Genomic DNA, 22,134 nt, shown 5'->3' with positions numbered 1-22,134 from the left:
AAAAGGCTGTTAAGAGCCAGAGAGGAGAAACTATGGGCCCTGGTCACTGCATGAGTTTGAAAGCAGCAAAGTTTAAAGAACCAAGGGTCTCAGACTGTCTAAGCCTAAGAAGTATAGCAGTTGCTGCTGTCAAGGGCTGCAGAGCCCAACAGGCCCATCCTGTAACACTTTTCGCTATAGGACTAGGGTCCCAATACCCAAGACCTACACGAGAACTGTAAGACTAGAAGGTACCACCTACTGCTGTTTTTCATTGTCTGCTGCCACTACTGGCTTCTGTAGAAGCCAAAGATTACAACAAAAAAGCTGTCAAGTGCTAGGATTGCTGGTGTAGCCATCAGAGACTAAGTCTCCAAAGTGATTGCCCAGAGCCATAAGCCACTGGCTTCTAAGGTCTGGAAGAATAGGCCCTGTCTTCTCAAGTTTTGTTGTTCTAGATTCAGAGTCTGCCAGCCTAGCTCCTAGGTGTCAAATACTTAAACACTTAAGGGCCTCATACTGCCAGCACTGGAAAATTTCTCCCTCTTTACCCATAATTCCTATCCTAGTAGAGTGAAGGGATTCCAGCCTAGTTGATTGGTTACACTCTGACCCTGAGGGTTATATTCACACTATTGGCCAACTTTGCCACTATCTCTCACTTGCCCTTTTACCTAAATTCTGACCATGATGATACACTAATTTATTTTCTGCTGCACTACCGTACCCCCCACCCCATGGGAATGGAAGTCTCCAGGAGGGCAGGGAATCTCATCTATTTCACTCCCTATTCACATCTTCGCACATGGTCAGTGCTTCTTTAAACTTTCCTGAAAGGCTGAAAGTGTTCCATTTTAAACTCATGAGACATTTAAGGGAAGTGCTAGAATTCAATGGGAGGGAGCAGAGAGGACAGGACTGTAAGATGCTGCACAGCTCGTGTCACCAGACCCTGGGAACTGTTGAGTGGGTGCATTGGGAGTTTCCTCTGTGCACTTGGAAGGATGAATTTCTCAGGACTGAGACTAAGGCTCTGTGTCAGCACAGATAACTAATCCTGGGGCCTCCCAGGGAGATCTATCCTCCTCAGTGAAGGCTCCTGAGCCCCTTAGTCAGTTATTTCTGTGTCATGAGAGTGGAAGATTCTATTTCAGTCTCCTCCCACAGAGTCATTTAAGGAGGAAGAAATGTATGAAAGAAGGGGATAGCTGGTTCCAAGGAATGCCAAGTTGGTGACTGGGAGTTAGAAGTGGTTTTCTTGACTGTGTTACCTTGAAAGTTACTTCCCCTCTCTGGTTCTCAGCAATATACACACAAAGGATGACTTTGATTCCACAAAAGAGAATTCCTTCATTCATAGTAAATTGAAGTTTTACACTGTTAAGACTCAATACCTGTAGTCCAGAAAGCAAAGGTACTTACCTTTCCAGAGTCTTCACACAAATCAAACTTTAAAAGTTCCTGTGAAGACAAACACAAAAACATGTGTAAAAAAAAATTCCCTGGTATAAAAGCAGATCCTTAGTTGTGCCCCTGAGATATTAGATTCTCCAATTTGATTTCTCTTTGGCTGGGTCCATGGACATGCTTGTCCATGTCATGTGTCTACTGGAAATGAGCATAGGGTGGAGTGGGATGAAGGAAAGACAAGTACCAGCAAGGGGAGAGACCATAGACCCAGAATCAAGACACTGGACCTCTGGAGAGCACGTCTTCTTTTTGTGCCTCCCTCCAATTAATCCTTTCTCCCTACTTGTTAACCCTGGCAGCAGTACCTCAATTTTCCTCTGGAAGAATGGTGAAAACAAGGTGACTCTTGTGGCAACTTCAGGAGATGGGACTGCAGGTGGGATGCACCATCAGAAAGGCACCTCCCCTCCCTCTCTTCTTCACACCCACTTCATGAGTTCAAGCATCTATATGAACATGGGGTCTCCATGTCCCTGAACATAGAAATTAGTTCAAGGATGGATACATGCCAGTTCAGTCCAACAGAGTTTACCCCAAAACTATTGCTGAAAGTTCTGGGACAAACATTGTATAAGCAGATAGGATATAAGTGTAAAAGCACTGTTTTGTTTTACTTCCATAGGGACCAACCAGCTTCAGAGGGAAGTCAATAACAAAGAGTTGAAATATGAGGGATAGGCAAAGGGAAATTCTCAATAATATATCAGAGCACCTGGATCTAGTCACACCCTAAGGCATCTGATCCTGAACTTTTCAATTTCCTGGAGATTCTGTTACAACTCTTTCATTTTTCTATTTAAGGAAACTTGAAATGAGTTTTCTCATCTTGCATGAGAAAAACCTAACTTTTATACGCTATTGAAATCCCCACTTTTCTTTGCAGTGAGTTCTGCAAGATTGCAGTGATTGCAATGCTACATTATAGCTAATAGGTCTGACCTTGATAGGTGTACAACAAATAGTAAGGTATATGTGTTTCTCTAATGAAAATGCTTGAAAGTACTCTCAAAATCTACTACCCAGAGTTCTTTCTTAGAATGGAACATTGTCTCACATTCTAAACCTTGTTACCAAGATTCTTTTAGAACATCAGCTGCACAGTTCTTTCAATTACACTTTATAAGTACAAAAGGAGCAATAAGGAATGTGTGCTTCTAAAAGGAAAATGCTAGAAGCTACCACTAGTGATCCCTCCTTTGTGTGCTGTGGACTCAGCAGCCACAGCTGTATTTGTGTGTGTGTGTGTGTGTGTGTGTGTGTGTGTGTGTAAAAAGACAGCACTTTCATAAGATCTCAGAAAATTACAGAAGGATGTCCAGTGATCTTAAGTTCTATGAGTTTTCTCAAAATCCACAAGTACTCCTACATAAACTGGGTCCTTGTGGAACACATGGAAAATGGCTGAAATATTTGCTTTTCTCTGATATTAGAATATTACTGTGAGCTGAGCATGGTGGCGCACAAACCTGTAATCCCAGTGAAAGAGAATAGTACTGCTGGTTTTGCAGACCCTGGCCCAGGGTCAATAATACCATCCACCCTGTAAAGACATTGCTGCAAGGTTGAGCTAACAGCCTTGCTGACAGCCTGATTAGCTGAACTTCTGTGTAGCTAGAGCTGCAGCAGGAGAAACCACAGAGCACCAGCCTACAAGCTGGCGGTAAGAGAGAGCTGGTGGGTTTTCTCAAAAGTCCCTACCTACAGCAAAACACACTGAGAATGAAAGTGACAAAACCAACCAAGAAGCAGAATCTCTGAATATGTACTCTAGGGACCAGTGAACTTTGGAGGGAGGGGGAACAAAGGGAGCACTGAAAGAGCAATAAAAGGAGAGACCCAATGCATTTCAGCCGACTACCAGCTTCTGGGTCCCACTGCTTGACTCTCCAAGCAGCCTTTACTTTTGGTTTGTGCAAATAAAAACTTCATAACTCTGCCAGTGTACCTCACTTTTAATTCTTTTAAAAGTTTAAGAGAATAAGAACCCATAGTGGCCAAGCACCTCTGACCCATCCATCACCAGGACAAAGGATGGCTGAGTTAGGAGGATCACAAATTTTAAAAAGTTCAAAAAACCAAAGGAGGTGGGGAAACATCTACGTCTTAATTCTCTGACATAGAGAATGGATGGATGACCAACCCCAAACCAAAGGCCACATTGAATCAACCTGTGGATGTACAGGCAGAATATAGTGCTAGGAGTCTGCCCTTGGAGTCCAGAGTATGTGCCAGTATCCAAAACCCATACTGAGATGCCAGGGACTCAGGCAACTCATGAGCTTACATTAACACTTGCTTCCTCAAAGCCAGTGACCCTGGATTCTCTTTTCACTGGTTATTTGTCCTGCTGAGTTTCTTTGTGATGGCAGACTGTCATGACCATCCATAATCCTCCAAGTTCACCTTTCCTGAGAAGCAGACCCCTGCTGGTTGTAATGAATATGTTTCTGCTCCGTACTCCCTCCACATTTAACTGCTTAAGTATGTGGTTATGCTTCTCCTTGGATAGTTCTTTTTGAGCAGGGACAATATTCAATTTATGTCTGTGTCACCTCTCCTCCATATACTTAGCAAGGATGGATGCAGAAATAGATATAGGAATAGATGCATGAGAAGACAGAATGGATGAATGGAAGGATGGAGTTGATCAAAACATTTACCATTGTTGAGTTGGATAAATACATGCATAAAAGTATAAATCTAGCAAACAGACAGTAAATGAATCATTGTTTTGGAGTACTGGGCGAAAGATTGAAGATAGATATAGTCTGGATGACTTGAGTATGTGCAATGGATTGTGAACAGGTGAGCGAAATTTTATGGATGGTTTGGTACGAGGGTGATGAAAGTATTTCAATGAATTGGATGACTGGTGGATGGATAGATGGATTGTTGATGAATGAATGGATAAATTCCAACTGAAGCAGTCTCAGAAAGTCTAGAAAATTCAAAAACTACTGTGTTTTAACTTAGTATTTAAATCAACTAATGTAACTTGTGATACCTTTCTTTAAAACTTTTTGCTTAATATCCCCATCCTCCAAATACTTGGACTATGGACTGTTTAATTCCTTAAAATACATTTGAAAACAACAATGTTAAAATATTAAGTTTTGAAAGAGCTGAAGGATTGTTATTCAGTTTTTAATCATATTGTTGAATGTTGATATTGAGCTATTTGACAATAAAAAAGCAAGAATAGAATTTCAAATAGAGACTGGGAGACTGACACTTCCCTGAGAAATGAGAAACTATCCCAGATAGTTGGCCTGGGGCCAGAGGACAGCTGAATGAATAAAGTATGGAGCCAACTACACAAGGCAAGGTTTGGTCCATAAGAATGAGCACACCTACCAACTGCAGTGTGGTCTCCAAGAGCTCTTGATCTGTCTTCTGGTGCAGGCAGTGAACCATGGCTGCCAAACCATTATACCCAGAAGTAATTGCGATGTGCTACAGAGACACAGGCAACAGCAAAGGTCAGGAGCAGTGCCTATTCCCTCCTTCAGTGTAGATAGGGGAGAGGAGGTTCTCTTCCAAGCTTAGTTTCTAAAGGGAATAGGGGAAAGCCACAAAAAAACAAAAAAAACCTAGACTAGCAAGCATAGTGTCTGAGCCTCTGTTACTAGTTGGTATTGCAATATGAACTAGCTACATAATTTCTTGTGGTTATTTCTTGTAATGTTGGAAATGAGCACAATATTGTCAAAGTGGACTGTCTCAAGAGAGTCCCTGCAGAGTGAGAGTAAAAAGAAAAGAATGTGGAACCTCACTATCTGGTTTAAAAACCACTGCCTCCACAACTGGCCATTTAGCCTCTATTTCCTCATCAACAGACATGGATATAGGAGATTAATACATGTGATGTGCGTAGGAGGCTACCATGTCTCCCCACAGACTAACCTGCACTGAATTTCAAGAAGCCTGAAAAACATGATGCATAAAAAAGTTCAGGAAGTGTGGAATGTGAATTGAATGTGAGCTCTGAAAATGCCCTTTCTGCTCAGCCATTCTCACCTCAGGGATTCCTTGAGCACCTCAGCTGAATCCCACAGGAAGAAAGACCCTGAGGATTCCAGGAGAGCAGAGTAAAGTGTAACAGATCCATCCAGGGTGAGACCTACCTCAGCCAAGGGTCTGATGTACTTCAAAAAGAGATCAGGGCTACACCACTCTCAGAAATGGTCCTGTGGAAGAGGTTCTTGGCCAGAGGAGATAACACCTGGCAGGGCAAAGAAGAGGAGGAGAGATGATGCTCACAGGAGGGGTCAGTGACTCACTCGATCATTAAGTCTCTCCATCTGGTCTTCTATGGGATTCTGGTGATCTGTGGACATGACAGATTCTCATCCATCCCTGTCTACATCCCAGGCTCCACCTGGGCCAGGCCTCCTCAAAAAATGTCAGGAAGATGGAGCCATAGCTCAGAAGCAGGGACAGAACAAGCAGGGAATGGAAAGTGCCCAACACTAGTTGGGCATTAGTTGTTAACCAGTAGAGTCAGGGGTGAGTCACTATAGATCAGGAGGGATATCCATGACCAAGAAGGCCAAAAGGAAGGGAAAGTTGGAGGCCCGGGGGAAGGGGTATGGATATTTTCAATGTCTTTGGCTGGATCATGGCCATCTTGGTTTGGAATGGTATGGGCAAGCTGAAGAACATGCTGGGGTCTGTGAAGAACTTGGCAAAAAAGGACTTAGGTGTAGCTCAAGTGGTAGATCATCTGCCTAGCAAGGTCAAGGCCATGAGTTCAAACCCCCTCATAAAAAAAAAGACAGAAAAAAATATTAGGGAGAACATGGAACAACTAGAATTCTCATACATGCTGAGAATTTTGATAAATTAGTAAGACTTTGAACCTGAGAATATCTACCACAAGACATGCATAATGATGCATAGCATCATTTTTGTAACAGTTGAAAAATGAAAACTATTCAAATGCCATGCATATCTAAAATGGATAATATATAAAATGAATAAATACATTTTAGAACATTTACCCCCCTCCTCCCCAAAAGGAGGAAAGCTTGGCAATTCCTAGCTACAAATTCAGTTTCAGCATTTCCATTACTCACAATTTATGTTATGAAAAATTATCATGAAAAAAAGAAACCACTTGGTGCTATAGCTTAGTGGTAGAGAGTTTGCAGGCAACCCCAAGACCCAGATTTCAATACTCACCAGCACAAAAAAAGTAACATAAAGATACCTAAAATTACCAGGCTATTTAGAATAATAAAAATTGGAAATAACCAAAAGTTCTAATATCAGGAGATTAGACAATTTTTTTTCATTCTTACCATGGAGTACTTTCATGTTTAGGGAAATACTTATGCCATACTACACAGTACTCTTTGTACCAAAACTCCACAGAAATAGATGAGAGAGAGAGAGAAAGAGAGAGAGAGAGAGAGAGAATGAGAATGGAGAGATAAAGGTAGATAGGTGACAGATACATTCACAGATGAGTGATGGCTGAAACTGTGGGCAAAGACTAGAGAAATACATACCAAAATCTACACAGTGACTATATCTGGATAGTGGATTTCCTGTGGGTTTACCTATATTTATCATTTTCTGTACTTCAAACAAACTACAAATATTTTCCTCTGAAATTTCAATGAAAAATACAGTAATAGAGCTAATTCTCAGCTCAACTGTATTGCACTTGAGCCTCTCATAAAAACCCTCAGTTTCTCCTCTCCACTACCAGTCCCAACTCCACACCAGCAAGATGATTTATGCCTCCAGGCTGTGTCTGTAGCCCACCTCCCCTGTCCCATTCCACCCCATTCCAGTTTTCATTTCCCATTCTCACCAACCCCCCACCCCACCTCTTCCTTCAGTTTCAGAGACTACTGCCCTCCCTCTTTGCCATGGACAGCCATAGGCTACCTCAGAGGAAGCCCATCCTACTCTCAGTGCTTGCATCTCCTCAACATGTAGATCTCCCTTGGAGCCAAATTATGACACCTATTCTCCCTTATATCTTTGTGTCTTCCCTATTGTGTAGTCTATACCCAACACTCAGTCTCATGAGATATAAGTTGAGTCCTAATATTAAAATGATTAGGAAAGAGGAAGAGAATTCATCCAAGTAAGGAGAAGAGGATTGTCACTTCTTCCCCAGGACATAAAGCTGAGCTCTGAGCATCCTAGGGGCAAAAGAGAGTTTGGGTATTAGCTCTCCATCATCTGAGGCTGTGCAGTGAGTAGAGTCAACCCTGAATCCAAACCCTTTAGGAAAACTGTTTATATGGACAGGAGTCCTTGAAGACCACTAGCCAGCAGAAAACCTTCTGAACAGCTGCTCTTAGCTCCATACTCCCTGATGCTCAGGACAAAAGCCCTGTGAACAGCCTGGACTCCTCTTTTTCTCACAGCTCACATCTAATTGGATTGGCTGGTTTCAAAGAGGTCCCGTCAACAACCAGGTGGGGCCTGGTGTAAGAAAACTTACAATAATACAGATGCTTTCACTTACTGCTGACTCTGTAAAGATGGTCACAGAGCCTGGGTTCCCCCCCAAAGTTGGCAATGTGGTCCTGAACCCAATGCAGTACAGCCACCTGTGCCAATTGACCCTGGTTCTCCCAGCTGTGTTCATGCCCTGTGCTGCAAGAGAATAAGGGTGGGATTGGGACAGAGCTGTCATAGCAAGACTCTCGGGATCACAGGTGGGCTGGGGGCTCTGGCTGAGCCTTCCAGAATAAGGGTGGGCACTGCATCCTGAAAAAGGGCTCTCCCCCTGCCTCTCATTCTATGTAGGGCTCTACTTTCATTCTTCCAGAACTGTGTATTAAGGAACTACTGTGTATCCTACCCTTGTTGAAGAAGAGTTAGAGCATATCTGAGAACAAAACAGGCAAAATCTTTTACTGCACTAAGCTCACATTGCTGACCATAAACAGAAAGATCTATAGTGTCATCTAGGGGAGAACCCCAATCAGCTGAAGAAAGAGCAAGGACTATGCAGTATTGTTTCAGATCTCATGACCAGGGAAGACCTTTGAGGCAAGGGCATTGGGCAGAAGCATGAAAAAACATAAGCACATATGTCTTGTAAATATCCTAAGAAGGGAATCCAGGTGAGGAGAAGCAGCAGGTGTAAAAGCCATAGAACCCACACTGTGAGTGCAGCGAGTGTGAAGATACAGGAAGAACAGTGCTAAGAGCCTTAATGAAGACTTTTATGTCATTGTACTTAACATGGGATCCTCTGGAGAGGACACATGTCTATGTCTCAGAGAGCACAGTGGCTTCTTTGTGGAGCAGCTACAGTATTACAATAGCAAGTTTAGAAAAGTAAGTGGTCATAACTATAATCCAGTTAAGAGACTCAGGGCTTTGATTAGGTGGATGGGAAGAGAAGATGTGAAGAACTTGGTTCCTGAGCATATTTTAAAGGTGAAGCCATAAGGATTTATTCCTTGACTGGATGTGGGCTGTGAGAAAAACAGGTGCTACAAGGCCTTTGCCCTGAATAACCAGTAGAATGGAGCTGCCAGCAGTTGCCCAGAGGGCATTATGGGGAAAAGAGGATGGTGTTCTTAGGGTGGATTACCTGCACCGAGGGGTAAGTCTGTTCCTGTAAAGTGAAAGGTGCACTGCAGACAACCACGGAGACAAAAGGGTGTAGCTTAAGATGCAACTTGATGGGGGTGCATGGTGGTCAAAGGACAGATGACACTACAAACAAATTGCTATGTATATGCTGCTGGAGTCACTCAGGGCACTAGTGGAGAAGGAGAGGTAAACATGCAGAGCCATGAGGATGGGGAGGAGAAGGAATAGGGAAGGGGTGAGAAGGAGCAGCAGTGAGGGGAGAGATGGCCAGGGATCGGAGAAGGAAACCAGAGGGGCTGTTGCAGTGAGGTCACAGGAGGTTGGGCTAGGGTGGTAGAGGTTACTGATGGTCTCTATGAGAACAACCTGATGGCATGGTCAGCTGAAAGCAAGCCTGTGAAAGTGCTTGCTGAGCTCCCCACATGGCACTGCCCTTCCTTCCTTTCCCATGAGGAGATGTGCTGCATGGTGGCTGCCATTATAGTAGAATGCAGTGTGCTAGGCAGCACAGGTAAAAAGGAGACAACGGTTTCAGAGACAAGACAAGAGGGCTGGACTTTGCAGGATAAATAGGAATATCACAGGTCGAGTAGACATTCCAGATAGAGGGAACAGCACATGCAAAAGTGCTGAAGAAGTGGACAAGTATAGTTGTGATGTGAGGAGGTAGATGGGGTTCAATGATGAAGGGATTGGATGCATTATGAAGGAACTTAGCAGAGGTGCCCATGAGGGAATCTGTCACTAGACCCAAGCCCAGCATCTTTAATTTGGCAGATACTAAGGTTTGGATGTGGTTTGACCCCAAGTGTTCATGTACTGTAACCTTGCTCCCTAATGTGGCAGGATAGTGATAGAATATATGAAAAGTAAGGTGAAGTAGAAGGGTAATTATGTCATTGCTGTCCTCAGAAGGACTTGACTTATTGCTCATGGGACCCTGCTAGTTCCCAAGAGAAAGTTGTTATATAAAAAGCAAGACTAACTCCTTCCTTATCCCCACATATGACTTATTGTCTTACCAGGTAATGTGCTTAGTATGCACAGATTCCATTTATGTTCATTGTATTCAAGTAAAGGAACATTACCAGATTCCAATCTCATGAAAATACATACTTTTGTACTTTCAGCCTCCCAAAGACTGAGTTAAATAAGTTTATTTCCTTATAATTGTCCACCATTTGGTCTTTTGTTATATCAGCAGAAAAAAAGATGGCTAGAGGGGCTAAAAGAGAGGAGAGTCCAACAGCTTACCTGAAGAATTCACAGATGCCCAGGTGGTACTGAGTGGTCACCACTGCCATGATTCAATGGGCAGAGAGGGCCAGTCGATTGTAGGTTGATGCCCCACCCACTTCCATGGATCCACACCAGTACCTGACAAGGAGGACACAACAAAAATGTTACAGAAAGTTGGATTGGGAAGGACCTCAGAAGTTAGCGAGTGTGGACCTCATTCCGGCACTGACTCAGGGAGGCCACCAGTGCCTAGCATGGTTACAAATAGCAGCTTCTTTCTGCGCTAGCTCTTCCAGCTGGTCCCAGCATGTCATCCAGTCAACATTCCCTGCTTTTCTCTCCACACTCAAGTGCCATGTGCCCTTGGGGTTCTTCAAGCTAATATCATCATCAGAAAAGCAAAACCCACGAATGTCATGTACTACTCAACACTCACCATCTTCATTCCTAGACCATTCAACCATCTGAATATAAGCTGGTTGAACATATCCCTTATATTTCAGTGAACTCTTCAGTGGTGAATTTTAATTCTCAGTGTTTGAGTGTTTACCTTAAGAAGCACACACATCCCCTAAGTGCTGCTTCCAAATGTCCCTACCCTCTGACTCTGCTGTATATCTAAATCCTTTCTTCCCCACCTGTTGCTGGTTGAAATTTCTACACAAAAGGCTAAACTCATTGCCCTTACCCTGGCACTCCACCTCACTACAGGAGTGAGGGTAAACATCTAAATATGCCTTTACAACCAACCATTCATGTTCATGGGCTGTACATAAGGAGAGGGGCATCATTAACTTGGGAGAAGAAAGTATCAAATATGGAAAAAAAATTTCTCTAACTGCCAGACACTGTACAGGCCCCTAAATGGGTGACAATTATACATTGTCAAGGACACCAAAAAGAAAATATAATAATTGCTTGAGGAAAACAGAAAGCTGACAGAGAGGTTAAACAAACAGCCCTCACAAAGGGACATGGGAACAAGGCAGCCCTTAGGGTGGGCATGAAGTCCACAGGACTTGGGGAAGTCAGGATAGTTGAGACCATGGAGGCTTTCAGGCTAGATTTTACAGGTGTGGCCATCTCCCAAGCTTCCCCATCCAATGTTGAAGGTGAAGGTGTGGAACTGGGTGCCAGTGGCAGAGGTGGGTAAAGCGGCACATAGGTGGGATGTTTCCTCAGGTTTCTTGCCATGGACAGGCTCCTTTGGTTTCTCCCTACTCTTAGAAGTTGTAGCCACCATAATCCTTTTAGACAGGGCCTCAGCAATGCAGGCCAGCTGAGAACTGTATCCTGCCAGCAATCAATGTAGGGAAACTGATCTGGCTTTTCGACAATTACCCTATAAATGTAATTGACTATAGTCTTGTCTAGTGACCCTACCAGGAGCCACCCAACACCAAAATAAGCCAATCTAATTCACAGATGCCCTTAAGCTTGTTAGGAGTTAACTTGACTCTGTAGTCTCCATTAAATCCTTTTCTAAAGTTTTTAAGCATACACTCCAAGTGGGTGCCATTACTCTGATGTTTTTTATCCATTTCCTCCCATTACCTGATGTCAAGACAGACACGGAGAGGTAGGGGTAATCTGCGAACCTTATTGGTGACCTGGATGCCATTGCCCGGCCAGGAACTGCAACTACACGAGGTCCTAATTTGCTTTGTCCATCTCTGGCAGTGTCCCTTGTGGGAGATTTAAGTGCCTCTTAGCCATAGTGAGTCTGTATAAACCCCAGACTGAAGGCCCTGTTAGGGCTCACCCTATACCATAGGAGTTCCCATGGACCCATGGATTGGGACTCCACACTTGCTTAGTAGCCAGGCCATGTGTCAGACTCACACACACACATTCACATACATTTCTGCCCCACTCCCTGAAACTGAAAGACATGGTTTTATCCCCAACTAGGGCTATGCAGGTGTCTCTTAGAGGTGATCAGTCTCCCCTTCTGCCTCCTAAATACAAGCCTATTATTTGAACCCAGGTTCTTAACAGTCTGAAGGGCAGTGCTCCCAACTGGTTCCTGAGCCTTCTCCAGTTTCCTTTGTGTAATCAAGACTTCCTCTCCAGTGTACTGGAAGAAGCAAGTTCCTCCATCAGACCAACAGGTCCACTGGTGCCTGGTGGGGTGCTTTTGGGGTACTTTCCCAATAAGCTAGGGATGCTGAGTCCCTGTGACAAGGAGGTGAAAACACCTTCTCCAAATCCAGGACGAGTGCCCAAAAATGTTCTAAGATATTTAATCAAGGAAATGGACACCAAATCTTTTCAGGAAGGAGTATTTATTAGTATGCCAGCAGTGGCTCAGTGAATTCACATCCAAAGTCTGAGCCCTGAGAACAAAGGGGTCTTGCCTTACCTACCTTTGCAAGCAGGTTACGGAAGCAAGAAGCAAAATTTCACCCATATATGGTTACCTGTAATTTCATTGCCTACCTTCATCCTCAGTGTTTTACAATCTTCCTAACGTTCAGATTCTTTAGGCTTTATCTCTCTACTATACCATCCCCTCCTCCTTGCTACACTTGCATTGTACACTATTTTAATTTTCTTATTTTTGTTTTTCTCTACTCCCTAACTTTTTGGTAATATGTATGTTTTACACCTGGAGTCATGAAGTGAAAACAATGAATATTATTTTTTTAAGGAAACTTGAAGTAGAATCCTGGAAATCTCAGAAGTGCCTTGCTAAGGAGGTGAATACTGTTTGAGCTATCATTTGTAGGTATCTAAAATGCCCTGGAGGTGGACGTGAGACCTTGTGGAGACTTTGGACTTTTGAACCTAGAGGGCCATGGAGACTGGGACACACCAGCTTGTAACTAGGTAGCTAGATACACTTGGTGGGGGAAGAACTTAGAAAATCAACACCCTATTGTACTTCTCTCCTATACACATCCTCCCTCACCTCTCTCCTCAGTCACCCCAAGGTTCAAGACAGGAGAACAGATAGCATCATACTTCTCATTTCCCTCACATGAGCATACTTATATGCACTTAAAATATACTGACATATTATATAATTCATGTATTAGTTTGCATGTGTTCTTATTATCTCTCCTTCTTTTAAAATAGCAGCTTCAAGAAGGCAGGAAAATCTTAGTTTGGTTCACTAATGAATTCTCAAAAAACAGAACTTGCCAGATGTGAACTCCAATTCCTTTAAATTATTACTCCAATAAGCCTTGCTAGATAGCATTAATATGCCTATTTAACAAACAGGATTTGGAGCAACCTGTATAGACTCTTAAGATGGCATTACTGGGGTAAAGAAGATTAAAGTAAGGTTCCACTCCAACTTTGCGTATTTTCTTACTCTGCCTTACATTCAGTTCCAGATCTCTCACACTGTCACATGGCCTGAGAGAAAACAAAAGCCAGAAGGGACCTTAGCTGTCAAGGCACTGATGGCTGGGCACTGACTATGGATTAAGGTGTCATAAACCAGAGAATGACTTTCCAGGTGACCTTGGGAGAGTACATGTCTTTTTGAATCTCAATTTCTAAACTGATAAAATGGTACAGTTATACATGGAGTCCCAATGCTATAGCCCTGTTTAACAAAGAACTAAATTTCTGCATCTGATGATTTGACATGTGAGGCCATGGGGCAACTGTCGTTTTCAGTAGTCCAAAAAATCCAGAATTCACAGCTTTTATCCATACCTTGGGCCAATATTCTCCTGCATTAATCACCTCAATGCAGACACCAGACAACTACCACAGCATTGTACCAAAAGTCCTTTGAAATTATTCCAAACATTCTTACATATGCTTATGGTTTCACCTCTTCCTCCAGAAGAAACCCCAAACAGAGCTTCTTTATCACAGTCTCTCTACCCCTTTGCCCCTGTGCCTCCTGACTGATCCTGATATTTCAATACCACGCCCCAAGTGTTGATTCAATCAGAACCATGAATAACAAACTATCTCTTCAGCACGCAAGGGCTCCAAATATTTTGGCCCAACAGTACCTCAAATTTTCTATTAATAGCTTGAATTTTAAAACAACACCATTTATTAACCCACCCATTTCTCACGCCTCCTTTAAGCCAACCACCATGTTAAGCACTTTAGAAACAGCCCATTTCATCCTCACTACTTAATGAAGTAGGTATGACTGTAATTCCTGTTTTTGAGATAGGTTAACCAAGGCACAGCAAAGTCAAATACATTGTCTGAGGACACACAATTTGGAAGTGCTGATCTGGCAGTTAGAACCACACTATGGGGTCCTCAACTGTTCTTTCCATATTCTGGTAAGCTGCTTTCCATGATCTGGCCAGATATGAACTAATCATAAGGAGAAAAGCTCCCTTGATTGCTCATGTGTAAATCCTGTGTTAAGCTCCTTCCCCTCCCCTGGCTGTTATGTGCTGCTGGGGCTCAAAGTATTTATCCTTCCCTAGTCTTGGCATGTCCACTCCCAGGGCTGGCTTGGCTGAGCTCCTTTAAAGCCAAATCCAAGTTTAGAGAGTTGGCACCACAACAGATCTGAACCTGTCATGGTTTTGCCCTGTACACAACTCCACCCAGGACAAGTATTTCAAAATGTGCCCCCTGATAGAAGGACTCACCCCAAGCTGTGCAAACTGTGAGAGACACCAGGATGAGAGCACAGAACCACATCATAGAAGGACAGAGGCTTGGGACCAATGTGGTCTCTGGTCTGGGTTTGTAACAAAAGGGATGCACTGGTCCCACCCTAGTGCATGAGACCTACTCATGAATCCACCTACCCAGCCTTATTGCATAGTCCAAAATGAAAGAAAACCTCTCCCTCCTCCAAAGGCTTTCCCATGAGATAGCCAAGCCATGCCCACACAGAGTTTACCCTGTTTTATCTGAACACTCACTTACGCAAAGTTTGTCCTTTTTTGTCTGACAATCCTGGACTCTGCACTTGGATTGCAGATGGCTGCAAACTGGTCCAAGAACTTCTTACAGGTTTCCCCCTATAAGTCTCCAACATCTGCAGCATGAGCTTATCAAAGGCAGGCAGAGCAAGTAGACACCTTTAGATAGGGCACAACTTTGATCTGGGGTCCTCACAACTTGTTGGAAAATTTTAGAGCAACTCACATCCCCAAAGCTGCTCAGCTGGTGGATTAGGACACATCTCTTAGCTTTCATAGCTGGTATTTCCTAGACTTTCTGGCTTGCACATTTGGAAGCAATCTTAAATTTCATCCCTTTCTCCTTTCTAATACCTAAATTAGCTGTGCAGTATTCCTGCCAACTGGCTCAGACTTCTGCCAGGGAACTTCCTACCTTTCAAAGCAAGAATTTGGAGATAGAACATTCTTGCAGTAAATGAACTCCATCTCTCCAAAATCCTGACTCTAATCATCCATTCATCTGTCCATCTATCCATTCATTCATTTATTTATCCATTCATTTTTCAGATGTTCATTAGAAATGTCTGGCCCTAGCTAGGTATTACAAACACAAAGATGAACTCAAGATGTGGCTTCTTCTCAAGGAACACTCCATGCAGAAGACAAGGCAGATAGAAAGGGGGTTGCAATGCTTGAAAAAGACCAAATTAGGGGAATATAGTGAATGGGGCGCACCTGGGAAAGTGCTGGGGACAAAAGGAAGATGCTAAAATTTTCTTTCATAGGATCATTGAATGTCCTACTGTAGGGAATTATTTAAATACACTCTGGAACAACTGCCTAAGCAAGTATTGCATATTCACTCAAGGTAGTGATGAGCATCTCTATGTATTAACTGAGAATACAGACACCATCTATTGCAAGGGGGGGAAATACACATTATCAAACTGTTATGTCTGCTTTTAGAGACAGTTTGATAGTTTCTTTAAAAGGTAAACATGGAGTTCCCAGATAACCCAGCAATTCTGGTCCTAGGAATATTCCCAAGAAGAATGCAAACATGGGCCATACAAATACTTATACACAAATACCAGTGTTATTCATAAAAGCAAAAGTGGAAACAGAATGTCCTCCAACTAATGAATGAATAAATATGAGTTTGTATATCCACACTATGGAGTACTATGAAGCCATGTGAACAACATGCCACAGTGTAGATGAAACTTGAAAACATGATAAATGGAAGAAGACAGGCACAAAAGTCATGGGCTGTATGATTGTATTTATATAAAATTTCCAGAACTGGCAAATCTATAGAAATAAAATATAGATTTTTGGTTGCTATGGCCATGGGAAAAGCAAATAAGGGGAAATGATTAGTGACATTTCTTTAGGGAGTGAATTATACAGTCATAATGTTTTTAGTACATTAAAAAGACTTCTATACATATTTTTACGTACTAAAAACTAAAGAATTGTACACTGAAGTTATGATTATATAAAGCTTAATAAAGTAAAGATTTTAAGTAGTTATACATAATATGATCCAATTTAATAATATATTTATATTTTCATTTGAACAGGAAAAATTCTAGAAGGTTTATATCTAATAAGTATTACAACACTCATGTCGTGACTATACCATTGTGTTTTTATTTATTTGCATTTTCTGCCTACATCCACACATACATTCATTTGCCAAATGTTTCTCAGGAGCTTACTTTGTGGCAAACTCTGTGCACAGTGTTTTGTGCACATAACATCATTGCTTAGAATAACTCTGTAATTCATAGTAGTAGGTCCCCAGGTTCAGTGTGGTAGATGCCCTGGCCTAGGCTCATGCACCATATAAGAAGAAAATCTGAGGAGCAGACAAAACCTATGCAACCATAAAGCATTGAAAAACATTGAAATGTTTTTGACAAAGCCACTTTGTGGGTGTGCTAAGCACTTGATTAACTTGAAGGAGATCTATAACCTCTCTTTTTTGGGATTTCCTCCATCTCTGGCCTATCCAAGTGCCCACCTAAGCATTTCTACTGACCTCTCTTAGGTCCTTCAGGCTCACAGGATGGATGGACACTGGCTTCTGGTGAGACTATTCAGAGAGGGAGAAGGTGATTAGAAATTGGAGCCCTGTTGAGGCAGGATAGACATATTAGGAGGCAGGGAAACTATATGTTCATAATATTTATAGGGCCAGACTCTGACACTGGAACAAAGAGAGCCAGAGCAGCTGGCCCCCTCCCATCTCCTTGTAGATACTGAGTTACAAGAACTGGGACACACAGAGGAGCTACGTGTATCTGCTCTCCTCTTTGAGATGTTAATAAGCTGCAAGGATATTTGGATGGTTGGAGAATAATCATGTCTAGCAAAAGGAAATTCTAACACACACCTATTGTCTGTGATTTGGGTGGGCCAAGATGGACTTCTCTCTGTTTTAGCAGCCATCTCAGTCTCCAGACCCATTATTTTTTACCACGTTTATTTCCCAAGCTCTCCAATTTAAAGCTAGGAGTTGGGTACCACCCTTTTGAGTTTTTGATCCCATTTCCTGTATGAAGGCAGGAAATATTTTGTCTCACTCTGCACCCTTCCACTTTTTCTATATCATGGGGAAGGTTTCTTTTATCTCTCCTACTGCATAGTCTGTTCTTGTCTCCTCTTCCAGACTGGCCACCCAGGTGAGGACAACAGAAGCAAAGATGGATGAGGAACAAGGGAAAGGGAGAGAAGTCCTGTTAGTTTTCTCAGCCTCCCAAATGACTCATGGAGTCCAGGGGTTAAAAACATAAAATTAGTTGGGAATCTAAATGAAATGTGGCCAAGGTTTGAGGCTGCTTCTCTTCTGGTTTTTCCTACCTAATTCTAAGTCTCAAAATCTGTCTAAACTTTACTAATAGTTCACTCTCTTATGTCTTGGTTTTGAGTGATGGGATTCTTGTCCCATCACAGACATGTCAAGACCCAGAGAGGAAACAGGTCATGTCCAGGTCACTGTAAGCAGCAACTATGGTGATAGGTAGCTATGTTAATGGTACTGGTGCAGTCTGTGATCAGAAAACTTTCAAATTCTCTGTATCCCACCAGGAAGAATCCATGGAAAGACATGTGGGTGTAAATGGAGTTTATTAAAAGTTAGGGAAGAGAAATACAAAGGGAAGAATGATAGGACCCAGGTAGAAGCCAGAAGCTGAGAGAACATGTTTCTGCTCTTCAGGTACTTTTAAAACCTATGATAACCTATGGTAAGTGTAGAACAAAGTGATTCCCATCCAATAATCAATGAGTAGAGAAGGGCATGGGTGGTTCCTGGCCAGAAGAGGGTGGTTCCTGTGTCAAAGCATGGTTCATCTAACATGTAATATTTTTTTATGGGTCCTGAACTTTCTCTAATTTTATCCTACCTCAAATTCCCCCTGAGAGACAATATTCCAATAATTCTTTATTTGGGAATGCTCAAAGGGGACAGGCCATCCTCAGTACCTGCTTTGAGCTGACAAGGGGCATCAGACCCTACATACAGGGGGAAATTGTCTCTCCTATTTCCTTCCCTTAGGGCTCATTTGGAAAAATGTGCCTGAATTATTGTCCAGTACACACACACAGTCAAGGTTCCTCATGGAAATATGGATTGCTCATGGAGATCTCATTCATCTGTAAAAATTGATAGCCCTGTTGCTTAATGATTTGGGTTCTAAAGACTTTTTTATCCTGGTAGAGATAAATCTGATTTAGAAGGCATGACCTAAACATTTACAATCATAGGAGCATCAGAAGGAGCTCTGCCAGGTGTAGCAGGAAGGATAAAGGATAATTCTTAGATGGCCCTCTGTTTGGGCTACCACTTTAGTGGGCAGTTAAGGACTGATTGTTTATCTACATTAGAATCCATGTGTACCAAGGGGCAGGTGCCAGTCCAATTAGAGGGTAAACATCAATGTGTCAGTTCTGTACAGAAAGAAGACTCACAGTGTCCCTAAGCAGAAGTAGATGCCATTGAAAGGTAACACCCACACACAGGAAATCAATGTGAGTCAATGCCCTGTATAGCTATCCTTATCTCAACCAGAAAAAACCCTTGTTCCTTCCTATTATTGCTTATACTCTCTCTACAACAAAATTAGAAATAAGGGCAAAATAGTTTCTGCTGGGTATTGAGGGGGGGAGAGGGAGGGGGCAGAGTGGGTGGTAAGGGAGGGGGTGGGGGCAAGGGGGAGAAATGAACCAAGCCTTGTATGCACATATGAATAATAAAAGAAAAATGAAAAAAAATAAAAAATAAAAAAAAAAGAAAGTTATGCCTTTGCTCAAACAGAAGGCCTTGGCAAAAGTCATGAGTTTTCCTTCTGCCAGAAGACTAGAAGTTATAACTATTAGAGCACATGCATAAGAGGCCCTTTTAAAAAAAATTCTCTTGGCTTTGGTTACTTTTAGAGGACTGCCATAATTGACTTCATCAGGATCTGGAGCAGTCCCTTCATTTGTGTAGACCTATGGAACTACACAAAAAAGTGACTGAATGCCACTAAGAAGTTGGGGGACTCTGACCACTCAAGGGTAGCAGACATTTAAACTATTTCTCTGAACAGTTGTCTCTAAAGATTCTGCCAGTTTGGCAGTTTTGTCTGTTGGAGCAGGAGTAGCTTCTCCAGAAAGTCATAGCTTCTTCCAAAAAAGTCAGATTTTGTCCCACAAAAGAGGGGGAGTAACCCATCAGACAGATCAGAAGTCAGTGCCAATGTGACCTTTCTGGCCAAATTAAGCAACAAAGACTATTTAAAAATAGATCTTAAAAGCAACTGAGGCCAATAGGAAAAGGGGACTAGGAACTAGAGAAAAGGTGAGATCAAAAAGAATTAACCTAGAAGGTAACACACACACACAGGAAATTAATGTGAGTCAACTCCCTGTATAACTATCCTTAGCTCAACTAGCAAAAACCCTTGTTCCTTCCTATTATTGCTTATACTCTCTCTTCAACAAAATTAGAGATAAGGGCAAAATAGTTTCTGCTGGGTATCGAGGGGGTGGGGGGGAGAGGGAGGGGGCAGAGTGGGTGGTAAGGGAGGGAGTGGGGGCATGGGGGAGAAATGACCTAAGCGTTGTATGCACATATGAATAATAAAACAATAAAAAAAAAAAAAACAACAAAAAAATGAACATATTCTCACTAAAAAAAAAAATAGATCTTAGGCTAGGCTTAATTAAATCTAATTTACTGTCCTGTAGGAGATATACCAACATCTTTAAATTGCTGTAAAGTGTCAGCAGACAACAGTTATAAAGTTTTTACAAGGAACATATAAGACAATCCCAGTACTTAAAAATACCTGTTCTGATCAATAGATAAACACTTGTCAGAATCATTTTTCATGGGCCTACCTGTAAATGCTCCGGAAAGATCAGAACTGTAATGACAAAATTTAAAGTAACCATGGTTAATAGTTTAGCAATCAATATAATAGTATAGCACTACTAAACCTCTCTTATTACAATTTGGAACATATGCAAAAACTTGTAAAAAGAGCTAAGACAGCAACATGATAGAGTGTCTTTTTATAATTCTATTTTAAAAGGCTTATATACTTGAAAAACACAAAGACACCTAATATATAAAGGACTAAGTAGCAGCATCACAGTGTAGTGATCATCAGTACTGTCAATAAAGTACTGACAATTAAAAACCCTAAATTTTCCAATGGTTAGAAGAAGGCAGTGTCAGTAAGTTCAAATAGCTCCTGTTTTAATGTTTAGTTGTATAAACCTCATATATATATCTATCTATATATATAGATAGATATAGATATAAAACAATGTTTATCTAGCCAATGTCAGGTAAACAAATGTTTATCTGACAAACAGGTGTCAAGCCTAAATGGCAGAAATTTTTGCATTTGTCATAAACAGCAGAAATGTCAATGACCTTATTAGATAGAATTTACCTTAGATAAAAGGACTAGAGCTGTTTACATGTATACATTTTTAACTCTATAAATGATTTATAACACTTAGATACACATATAAGGCACTAGCAGTATTAGGACCATTTAAAAGAATTTTTACTTAAACTTAGTTTCCTCAGTATTACTAGAAAAATGCCTTAGGGTTTTTGCATCTGGCAAGAGGCTAATTTGGGCAGGATGCAAAGAATAGTCAACAATCTTAAATGGGGTATGTAGAGAGTTTGTCATCTAAATTTTGGTTAGCAGGACCAAAGTATCTTTCCCCATGTGGTCCTGTGCAGAGAGAGAGGGAAGAGGAATTTTAACCCTTTAAGAGAGAACCATTCTTCCAACAGTCAGTCTCTCCACTCCTGCCTGAGGGCTCCTGAATGGAATTTCCTATGCTGGCTGGTGGAAAAACAGAGACATTGAGAGAGATGGAGGGGAGGGAAGAAGGAATGTTGCCCTTTGGTAGAGAGTGAAATCAATTCCAAGATCCTCAAGGCATCCCTCTTATGTCTTCAAAGTCTTGATTGCAGGTCCTCTAGTCCAGGCTTGTCTTAAAGGCCCTTGGCAGACATCTTTGTGAAATAAGCTGAAAGGCCCTTGGCAGACATCTCTGTGAAATAAGCCGCAGGGTCCCTGACCTCCTACTGTTCCAAAGAGCTAATCTCTTCTACCCCTGCATGAGGGTTCCTAAATGGGATGCTGATCTTGAATGCCAACCCAACTATTAAAACATCAGTACTATTATATACTGGACAACGAGGCTGATACCAAAATCAACATGTAAAATGAAAAGTTTCCCTATAAAGGAAAACAACCTGATGAGTGTTAAAAGGGAAACACCTTAATATGAACTTCTGTAAACAGTACAGAATTAACCACCGAATCCAATTTGCACCAAGGTAAGCTTGGCTGATATAAACCCATCACTCATAGTCAGTTTTCACAGCAGGCCATGGGGTGGTAGTCAGCTTGCAAACTTGAGAAGAATGCAAGAACAAGTATAAACCAACAAGATTAATGTCTCGAATAATTAGATACAGAAACAGAGATAAGGGAGTAAGCATAAGAAATCACATCCTAGA

At 41.9% G+C, this 22,134-nt stretch overlaps 1 long non-coding RNA gene and 1 pseudogene across 2 annotated transcripts; both read right to left on the bottom strand.

The window, feature by feature from the left end:
• The window catches only part of LOC109694653 (carboxylesterase 1D-like), a 138,221-nt pseudogene that overhangs the window by 83,967 nt on the left and 32,120 nt on the right, over window positions 1–22,134 (bottom strand).
• On the bottom strand, window positions 1,195–20,879 carry LOC141410475 (uncharacterized). 2 transcript variants are annotated; one of them, XR_012441969.1, is made up of 5 exons: window positions 20,484–20,879; window positions 17,140–17,193; window positions 10,270–10,392; window positions 5,574–5,671; window positions 1,195–1,440 (listed from the first exon to the last, which is right to left on the bottom strand). It is a non-coding gene; the product is annotated as an uncharacterized lncRNA (long non-coding RNA). The 2 variants fall into 2 exon arrangements; XR_012441968.1 differs by lacking the exon at window positions 1,195–1,440 and adding an exon at window positions 4,803–4,902.

Source organism: Castor canadensis, chromosome 15 (genome assembly GCF_047511655.1).
Source record: "Castor canadensis chromosome 15, mCasCan1.hap1v2, whole genome shotgun sequence".
In the NCBI taxonomy this organism is placed as follows: domain Eukaryota; kingdom Metazoa; phylum Chordata; class Mammalia; order Rodentia; family Castoridae; genus Castor; species Castor canadensis.
Note: the sequence above shows the minus strand (reverse complement) of the source record. Positions and strands in the feature narration are given on the sequence as shown.